The following is a 10,327-nucleotide window of genomic DNA, read 5'->3' as shown; positions in this document are numbered from 1 at the left end:
TGCAACAGAAGTTCCGAAAAGAGGGGAAAATTCAGTATAATAAAGAGAAATAATTTCAAGCGGTAACTCAAATATCTGCCAACAGGACAGCCAATTAAGTACATTTTTGACACCTTTACAAAACATACATAAGATTGTAAAATTGGAGTAGTTTTTATTAAATTGTGAATGTTTGCAGATATGCATTGTTCCTAATGGACCTAGAGCTGGGGTTTTTAAAACTGATTATGTAAATATATCATCTTATATAGATTGATTGTTCAGAATACCTTCTCTCCCTCCTTTTTCATGGCCTTGAAGAATTTCTAAATTCACTTTAACATTGGTTGTAAGCATATTTCTGAAAATCACACTTTTGCTTTTTTGAAGCAGTGTTCGTAAGTTTTTTTGTCGATTTTTGGTCCTTAATTTTAATCATCTGAAATTTCTCTCTGTTTTTATGACTGCCATTTTGAGTGTGAATTAGCATTTATGAGGAATGTGTTTGGGGATTCACTCACAAATATGGTTATCTTTTGAATGGATATATTACCTTTTCTAATATAAATGGTGGGATACTCAAGGTTCCGAGCAAGAAGTGAAACATACGCATTTAGAAATTATTTAATTTTTTCTAATAAAGAGCTCTTAAACAACTTTTCACTTTTCGGGAATTCTTTTATTAAACGGTTCTAAATTTGGCAATTTTAAGAACAGTTTCTATAGAAAATTTTTAATTCCAAAATCCTGGAATTTGTCGATTTTTTATAGCATTGTAACACTGACAAATTTCATTAAAATAATGGTAATATATTGAAATTATATTTAAAAAATAACATTAAAATAGAACATTTTAATTTTTCGCTATCATATTATAAAGTTCCATTTTTGCCACTTATACAATATTTTGAATCTGAAAAATAAACGAGGTATATTGCTACAAAGCACAATTTATGAAACAGTTTTTAGCAAAAGCAAAATAGTTATGTAATAATTAAAAATGTTTTTAAAAATGTTCATGTTAAAACTCTTTCCATGTAATTTGTCTCAGAATATGCATCAGTTTTCTGTTTTACACTTTTTCCCTTTTTTTTTTTTTTTTTTTTCTCCCTCCAAAATATTTCTGGCTTTTTGCTGCTACAGAATTGATAGAAGTAACTTTTCTTCAGGATTTTAGACATTGCAGCTTGGAAAATCTAGAAGGCAAGATTTATAGACCGACGATTCTAGAAGATTCCAGAAAAATGTGACAGAATGAAAGATGTCTCCATGGTATTAACTCCATGTATAATTAATGTAATGGATGTATTTTAAAAGAGAGTTTGTGATGAATTTATTACTTTTTGGAGAACATCTGGAAGAACAATGAAAACATAATATTTGAATGTTTTACTTCCGATATCAGAATCTTTTTCTTAACATGTTTATCTTCCCTTTATTTTCTCTACTTTTCAATAGACACAACCATGGAAAATATCAAAAATGCATCTAATCTTATCACATAAACAGACATTATTTTTTTATTAATAAAGAAATTGAAAACTGACAATTTAAAAAATTCTTATAATGTGTCTTAATGCATCATACACAGGGGTTGGCGCTAGGCATTTTCTCACCTGATGCAATCTCTGTGTGTCTTAAATCCTGCCACTTAATGCCTTTTCTGCTTCTAGTACCTGTAAATTCTAAAAGTTTTGCCATTTCTAGATTTTGTTGCTTGTTGTATAACTAAATTCTAAAAATTCTGCCACACCACCTCTGTAACCGGCCCTTACCATATATTTTTCATAGTTCTTCTGAATGTTCATATTACTAAAGAAAAAATCTGATGTGCACACCATACGATTTCCTTGAATGGAATATTAAATTAGATGCATTTTTCTGCATTTCATTTAAACTTACTGAATTGAATTAAATCTACTTTGTCGATAACCCATTAACCACAATAGAATAAACACACTTATAAAATTCACTCTATTTATTTACCATAGCGATACTCTGGCACTAGGTTCACTTAACAGCATCACATCTCATTCATTTTATAACACAGAATACAAAAAAAAAAATATATATATATATATATATACAGTCAAAAGTCGTTAATCCGGACTAGTCGGGACTTCGGCGATTCCGGTTTATCGATTTTTCCGGATTATAGATCATCAGTTTAAATCTCGTAAGACGACATGCAGAAATTCTAAAATAAAAAATATGAAACCGTAATTTATAAAATAAAGAACAATTATGATCTAAAGGGTTTCGAAATTTACAAAAAAAAAAAAAGCTTAATATTTATTTGTTTACTTTATTAAACATTTCCTTCAATGTAAGTTGCTTCGTTTCATGTGATAATACTTTCTCTTTAATTCTATAAACAGACATAATTTCCGCTGTTCAAGTCCCGTTAATTGCTGTGCCAAGAATACCGACTAACTTGTCAATCGAAATTTTTTCTTTTTCACTAACCTCTCTGTCACATTCTTCATGTCTTTATCCATTTTTTGCAGCAATTCCACTTTTTGTTTGTTGGACATCGAAAATTACTTTCGTTTTGTAGATCCTTTGGAAGTTCCAGCATCGGAAATTCTATTTGACATAATCGAAAGTTCAAGTTTACTTTTATAAAATTGCTCTTACAGTCTGCAAAAAATAATAAGCCGGATCCAATTCGAAGATTAAAGAACAACGCAATCATCAACATTAACTGAAATAGTCAATTAGATAATTTTAGCTTATACCGTCCGTTATACATTAAACGCGCAGCGAAAACATATTCTGCTCTTGTGCACACGCAAATGCGCAGTCGTAAAGGTCTTACACGCACGCTTAAACGTCAACGCGGCGCATGCGCAGAAAGTTTTTAGCTTTGAGGTCCGGATTATAGATCATTCCGGATTATGGGTGTCCGAATTAACGACTTTTGACTGTATATATATTATCTGAAGAATTATTTAATCGTTGCAACATGTTCTATTCAAATACTATAATAAATATAAAACGATGCATAAAAGAAATTAAACAAATAAAAAATAAACAGTTATTTATAGACGATTCAGGGCCGCTTACTTAATGTGCATGCGCTACTTGTAAACATTCCCCTCTGTCCGAAACAGACTGGTGACAGCATTTTCTCCTAATATGAAACACTTATTTCCTCGAATTTCATTACACTTGTATTTCTCATTCAATTAATTCAGTTCTCACTTCGTGGCAAGGCAAAAAATAATAAAAAAACATTTTCATTAAAAATTTAGGATATAGAAAAACATCAAATACAGTTAAAAATATTAATAAACAATTTTTACAACTAAAATTACAGTTTCTATGCAAAAACAAGCAATTCGGCCAGCAGGCAAGAAGACAGATTTTTTTGGAGCACAAAACTGAAAGTTTACTTTTGGTACTTGGCAAAAAGACACTAGATGCATAGAAACTGATTTAATTTGTTGTGGACGCTATGCTGAGTCAATATATGGGATAATTTAATAACTTAAATGATAATTCCAGAATGAACTAATCATAATATTCAGTCATATAAAAAGTCTCCGTGCTTTTATGCCACTAGATGGTGTCAATGCCTATATATCCAGCAACACTCACCCAAGTGAAAAGGTGATATTCAGCTTCTATTGTTTGTGAAGATAAGTTTTTTTTTTTTTTTAATTTGTTGCTTGTGTAAAAAGTTATATGAATTTGAAAATGAGTGAAATATCTGAAGAAATATGCTATGTGATGCTTTTCTTTCTATAAAAAAGGTAAAACGCTGCAAAAACATGCCAAAAAAATTTGTGAAGTTTACAGTGAGAATGCTGTGAGTAAACGTAGGACCCAGAAATGGTTTGCTTGATTTCGTTCCGAAAATTTCAATATCAAAAGATGCACCTCGATCTGGTTGGCTAGTCATTGAAAAAGTCGATGAAATTTTGCAACTAGTGGAGCAAGACTGGCAGGGAAGCTGTCAAGAAATAGCGGAGGCACTAAACATCAACTACATGACAGTTTGGAATCATTTGAAAAGAGCAGGCTACAAAAAGAAGCTTGATGTTTGGGTGCCACATGAATTAACACAAAGAAACTTGATTGACCGAATTACCATCAGTGAAATACAACAAAATCGAACAATTTTTTAAGCGAATCAATCCAGGTGATGAAAAATCGGTGAAATACGAGATAAATGGTCATGGTCAAAGGCTCGTGACCCTTCACAAATGACTTCAGAGCCTGGATTGTCGCTAAATAAGGTTATTTTATTTATTTGGTGGGATTGGAAAGGAATTGTCCATTACGAGCTACTACTGGCAGAACCATCAATTTGGCCTGTAGTGTGCACAACTTGACCATTTGAAGGAAGCAATCCACAAACAGTGACCGGAATTGACCAACAGAAAGGGAGTTGTGTTCCATCACGACACACATCTTTGATGACTCAGAACACATTGATGGAACTTCATTGAGAAATTTGATGCACCCACTGTATAGCGTGGACTTTGCTCCGTCTAAATACCATTTGTTTCGGTCTCTGCAAAACTCTCTAGATGGTAAAAAAAAATGGGTGACCGAAGCCCCGCTGGAAATCACTTGGCCAAGTTTTCCGACAATAAACCACAGAAGTTCTACACCGATGAAATTATGAAGCTACCAGAAATATGGCAAAAGATCATAGACAATAATGGTCAATATATACTTGATTAATATTGATTTTCAATAAAAAAATTTTTGTTCAAAAATGTGCCAAAAAAGCGCAGAGATTTTTTATATGACCAAATATTCGCAATAATAAAAGAAAACATTACTTTGTTATTGCGAAGCTTAGTTTCTCTAGATTGGCAACAAATCCACTATTCTGCTAAAATTCAAATGTAAACAAACATGGCTGCTTTGATAAAAAGAATTGAATGTAGCCGCACTTAAACAACTTTTAAATTGTTTTAATAACTACAACATGCAAGCTAACTAAAGGCATAAAACCTTAACCAGAAGATGAGAACATAATAATTTTAAAAGCAAAAAAATGCACAATTTACAAACATATAAGAATAACGAAACTGCCGAGTAACAGAGTGGATATATACATATATTTATATACTTTTGTTGCGGCCGATTGCAACCAAAACATGAGGTGCACATACATGTTATATCAGTTCCACAATTCTGAGACCTTGTTTTTGAGTTATGTGAGATACATATGCGTCACGAAAAAAATCTATTCTGAATCGATTTTAAACCAGTTTTAGAATTCGTTTGGGAAAATCAAATTCAATAAATCAGTTAATTTGTTTGTTTCGAAGGTGCTACTTTGGTAGACGGTTGCACGGATTTTTGGCGATTTACGTTGGCGCCATTTCTACAAACGTCAGCCATCTTGAAAAGCGCTCTTTTTACGCATAGTAAAGTATTCGAAACTTAAAAAAAAATAAATATCGTTAGAAATAATGGATTAATTTTTTTGTTGAAAATGTCATTTTTTAAGATGGCAGGCAAGTGTAAATAAATACATTTACTATGAGTATAAAATACTAAAGTAAGGTTATTATTACTTTCATATAGCAAAGAAGAAAATAAAAACACCGCTATAAAAACATTGTGCCAACGTTTAATTAGATTAAAATATTACTGAAATTGAATTTAAACATTTAAAAGAATTAGAATATTATTAAATTTAAATACTTTAAAATACGTTATATAGAATAAATACATCTGCTACGAGTATAAAATACTAAAGAAAGGTTAAATTATTACTTTCATACAGCACAGAAATAGAATAAAAGTACCACTATAAAAACATTGCGCCAACGTTTAATTGGATTAAAATATTACGTAAATTGAATATCGAATTAAAAACCATCATACCAACGTTTAAAAGAATTAAAATATTACTTAAATACTTTAAAATAAGTAAATAAGAACACTTCGTACACTAGAGCTAAAATGACAGCAATTAGTTTATTTTCGGTAAAAAAGGAGGAATGTCTAATAATTTTCTTACCATTACAGCGGTTATTTCTTCCAACATGACCACAATATCATATAGGGCCGTCTCAGAATCGGCTCTTCTAACGATCTTCATCTGTGATCTAATTTTCGCACTTCATTGAAGAAGCAATTAGCGACGTTTCCTCCAAAAATTTAAAATAAATTTCCTCTGATCCTTGTAAGAATTTATAAATAAATCTTTGATTAGGAAAGCCAGGCTGGCGAAAATAAGGTCTCAAAGGACAATTTTTTGATTCCGAAACCGAAAATTCTTGGTACTTATCAAAAACATTCATCTTTGAAGGAGACATTTTTGAAGGAATTCGAAGATATGAATTAAATTTTAAATTGGCGCGGTAATGCACAAATTTTCAGCAACCTATCAGGGAGCTGATTACAGCTCATTAATGCACAAATATTCTATAACCAATCAGAGAGCTGATTATATCACGCGTAGAATTAAAATTATTTAAATAATCATACATAATAAAATCATTTTAAAAAAGAAATGCAAAATTAAATTGTATTTTAAAATTTAACAGCCATAAATAATGTTTAAAACATTAGATTAAATTTAAAAATATTAAAAGCAATTACTTTTAAAGTGAGGTGACGTCACTGATTACATCATCCACAGCATAAAATTTCATAAAATATGATAAAGAATAAAATTTTTATTTCAAATAAAAATGCAAAATTAAATTGATTTTTAATATTTAGAAGCCATAAATAATATTTAAAACACGGAATTTATGCATAATAACACGCATTATTTTTTAAATAAAATGTCGACAAAGTATCGGTTACCATAAATAACTTATCCAGCAATGGGTTTACCATAAGTCGTATTACTCGCCAAGAGGAAAATTGCCAAAAACTCGCCAAAATCCGTTCAACCGTCTACCAAAGTAGCGCCGTTTCGAATTCCTTTATTCTATCCTTACGTACAGACGTCGCACAAAAACATCGTTAAATTGCATTCGATAATGATCAAAATGGATATTTTCGTTGAAATAAGATACCCGAAAATTTTAGCGATTACAAGACTTTCTTTTTACTTCGTACAAGGAAGTAATAAAATTAGCAGCTTTTTCTATACATTCTAAATACATTTAGTTTTTTTTAGAATAACAGAAATATTTAATGAAATCCGAAAATGAAAAGGAAATGTGTTGAAGAAAGAAACTGAATACATAAAGAGAAAAAAAGTTATTCTTCAAAGATATGTACAATTATTATTATGTAAATTACCTAGTTGTTTATAATTTCCTCACCAGAATACAAATCACTTACACAGTTTTTAAGTTGAGGTTTGTGAGACAAGAGTGCGTTTCTGACCGCTTTCTCGCTGCATTAGTTCCTGCCAGCTCCGAAATTTGTAATTACAGTCAAAAGTCGTTAATTCGGACACCCATAATCCGGACCTCAAAGCTACAAACTTTCGGCGCATGCGCACAGGCGTTTACGAGAGCGCGTAAGACCCTTACGGCTGCGAATATGTTTGTGCGCATGCGCGTTTAATGTGTAACAGAGTTATACGCTAAGCTAAAGTTATCTAATTCAGTTAATGTTGCAGATTGCGTTGTTCCTTAATCTTCGAATTGGATCCGGCTTATTATTTTTTGCAGACTGTTAGAGCAATTTTATAAAAGTAAGCTTGAACTTTCGATTATGTCAAATAGAATTTCCGATATATATTTACTACAAAGCGAAAGTATGTTTCGAAATCCGAAATCTGTTTATCAATTTCACGCTGCTCTGCGGCAGAGGGGGGGGGGCAGAAACGTCATTATTAGATTATGATAGATTAGAAAGATTATGTCAAATAGAATTTCCAATATATATTTACTAATATGTAATTTGTATCTACAAAGCGAAAGTATGTTTTGAAATCCGAAATCTGTTTATCAATTTCACACTGCGGATTGGAAGTTGATCTGTCAACACTATCCTTATCTTCAGAGCAGATGTTTTTATTTTATTTGAATTATAATTCTGTACTAAGTTTAGTATTTCATCTCGATGTACTCTGTCTTTGATATGATTTAAATCAAGTTCCTCGTCGCTTCCGATAGAGAAGAAAGTGACCCAGAAGTTATTGAAAACGAAAACATTTCGATTGACAAATTAGTCGGTATTCTCAACACAGCAATTATAGGACTTGAACAGCGGAACTTTGTAACTAAACAAGAAATTATGTCTGTTTAATAGAATTAAAGAGAAAGTATTATCACATGAAACGAAGCAACTTACATTGAAGGAAATGTTTAATAAAGTAAACAAATAAATATTAAGTTTTTTCTTTTTGTAAATTTTGATACCCTTTAGATCATAATTGTTCTTTATTTCATAAATTACGGTTTCATATTTTTAATTTTGTAATTTTTGCATGCCATCTTACCAGATTTAAACTGATGATCTATAATCCGGAAAAATCGATAATCCGGAATCGCCGAAGTCCCGACGAGTCCGGATTAACGACTTTTGACTGTATTTGTCTTTGCATTATCCCTGCGAACATTTGAATTTGTTATGACAATAGAGTTACCAAGCCAGCTTAAATTAAAATTAAATTGCATAATCTTTGACCACTAGTCCACATTTTTAGCTTGGATTTGACTCTTCTTGTTTAATTATATCACCAAAAGATGTAATTGATTTTCTTAGCATAAGAACATGCCTCTAAGTTATTTTCAAATAAGAGATTTATTTAAACCTTTATTTGACTTTGTAGTTCCTTTCAGACATAGCGATAATTTGCTTCCCATCTATTGAGGAACTATAAAGTGGTTTGCATATTGAGACAAGTTTCTAATTGTTAGAAAAGATGCTTAAAGAGAAGGAAATCAATATAAGTTAACAAAAGTGTATGGGAAGGCTTCAAATTAAAAAGATGCATAAATATTTTGTTGAGTATTAGTGTTTTGTAGCTTTTAATGTGTAATTATCCTAATTTCATTTAAGAATCAATGTCATAAATTACATGTTTTTTAAACTGTGAAATTTTATTAGACTGCGACTGTGATTTATTAGACTCTGGTGCTTTAGTGGCTTATTGGAACCTTAAAGTATGTTAACTGGGACTCTACACAAAGCTATGACACTAACTGCATCAGGTAGAGCCCAACTTTCAAAAATTGCCAACCATGCCCACATCAGACTCTTCAGTTTTCTTCTGATCAGCAGGTTTTTCTCTAGGAAAGCAGCAGTGGTGACAACAGCCAGTCATTTGTAACGAATCATGCCGCTCAACATAAAATCTACCTGCTATCTACTAAACTTCTAGATTGAGCAAATGTGTGACAAAATAAGACAAAAAAATCATCATAAAGCTAACTGTTAGTAAAACGTAAATAAAATGTCACTTATCTTCTTTCAAATATGTCCAACTATCATAAGTGTAAAATATTTAATACTATTTGATTAATATCATAAAATTTATTTTATTCTCAAACTTATTAATACTTGTGTTTATTAAGTTATGTTTAATAATAATGCATCCTATTTATGGATCTGTTTTATTTTTAGGATGGTATTACGAAAAGTGAAGTTCAGGCATAGATAATATTTTTAATTCAATTTATTCAGTTCCCATTTTCTCATAGGTCCTTAATTTTTTTTCCATTAATGGTCTTCAAAAATATTTAATTTCAGTGTGTAGAAATGTGTATGAACCAGTGTTGCCAGAAATTTTCAACTAAAGACAAAAATAGTAAATGATGTCAGAGAACACATGATTTTTGCGATGTCATAGTTTTGCAAGCTGACATGACTTCTAATGTCACAAATTTACTGTCTGTTGGTTCGATAAGTTACTGTATTCAATTTTTAGTCTTTTTAATTATGCACCTTAGCTTTAATGAAAATTTTAAAACTATATTGCTCATTTTCAATTGTTTAAACACCCATCTCTGTTTTAATTCTCATTTAATTTCTTTCTATTTTAAAATCAATTCTTAAGAGATTTCTCACGTTTAGACTGTTAGTGCTTTTATACTAAATTTTTTGAGTTGGCAATTAATTTTTTAAAATTCATTCCCCCCCCCTTTATTTTGAACATTTTAATGGAGGAATGCTTTTTAGTGAGATTTCCATTCTGTGCAGTCCATTTATTTCAGATTCTGATTATTTATGAAAGTGTTTTTTCTTTCACTATTAATTTATTGGCATTGTTATTTAGAAAAATGATGTTGCTTTGATTTTTAAGACATTTCCAGTGTTTAGTTCTTAGCAATATTATAATCAGGAGAACAAATTTAATTTCTTTCTCTGTTTGGGAATTTAATGTATGGCACACAAACTGCAAGTTTTTTTATTCGATTTGTTATCACCATAGAAATGGGAGGGAACTTACTTTCCTTTCCTCCTACCCCAT

Source organism: Stegodyphus dumicola, chromosome 3 (genome assembly GCF_044657685.1).
Source record: "Stegodyphus dumicola isolate Sdum_Otavi_A_Nest chromosome 3, ASM4465768v1".
In the NCBI taxonomy this organism is placed as follows: Eukaryota; Metazoa; Arthropoda; class Arachnida; order Araneae; family Eresidae; genus Stegodyphus; species Stegodyphus dumicola.
The sequence above is the reverse complement of the archived record's forward strand: the minus strand, read 5'-3'. Positions refer to the sequence as shown.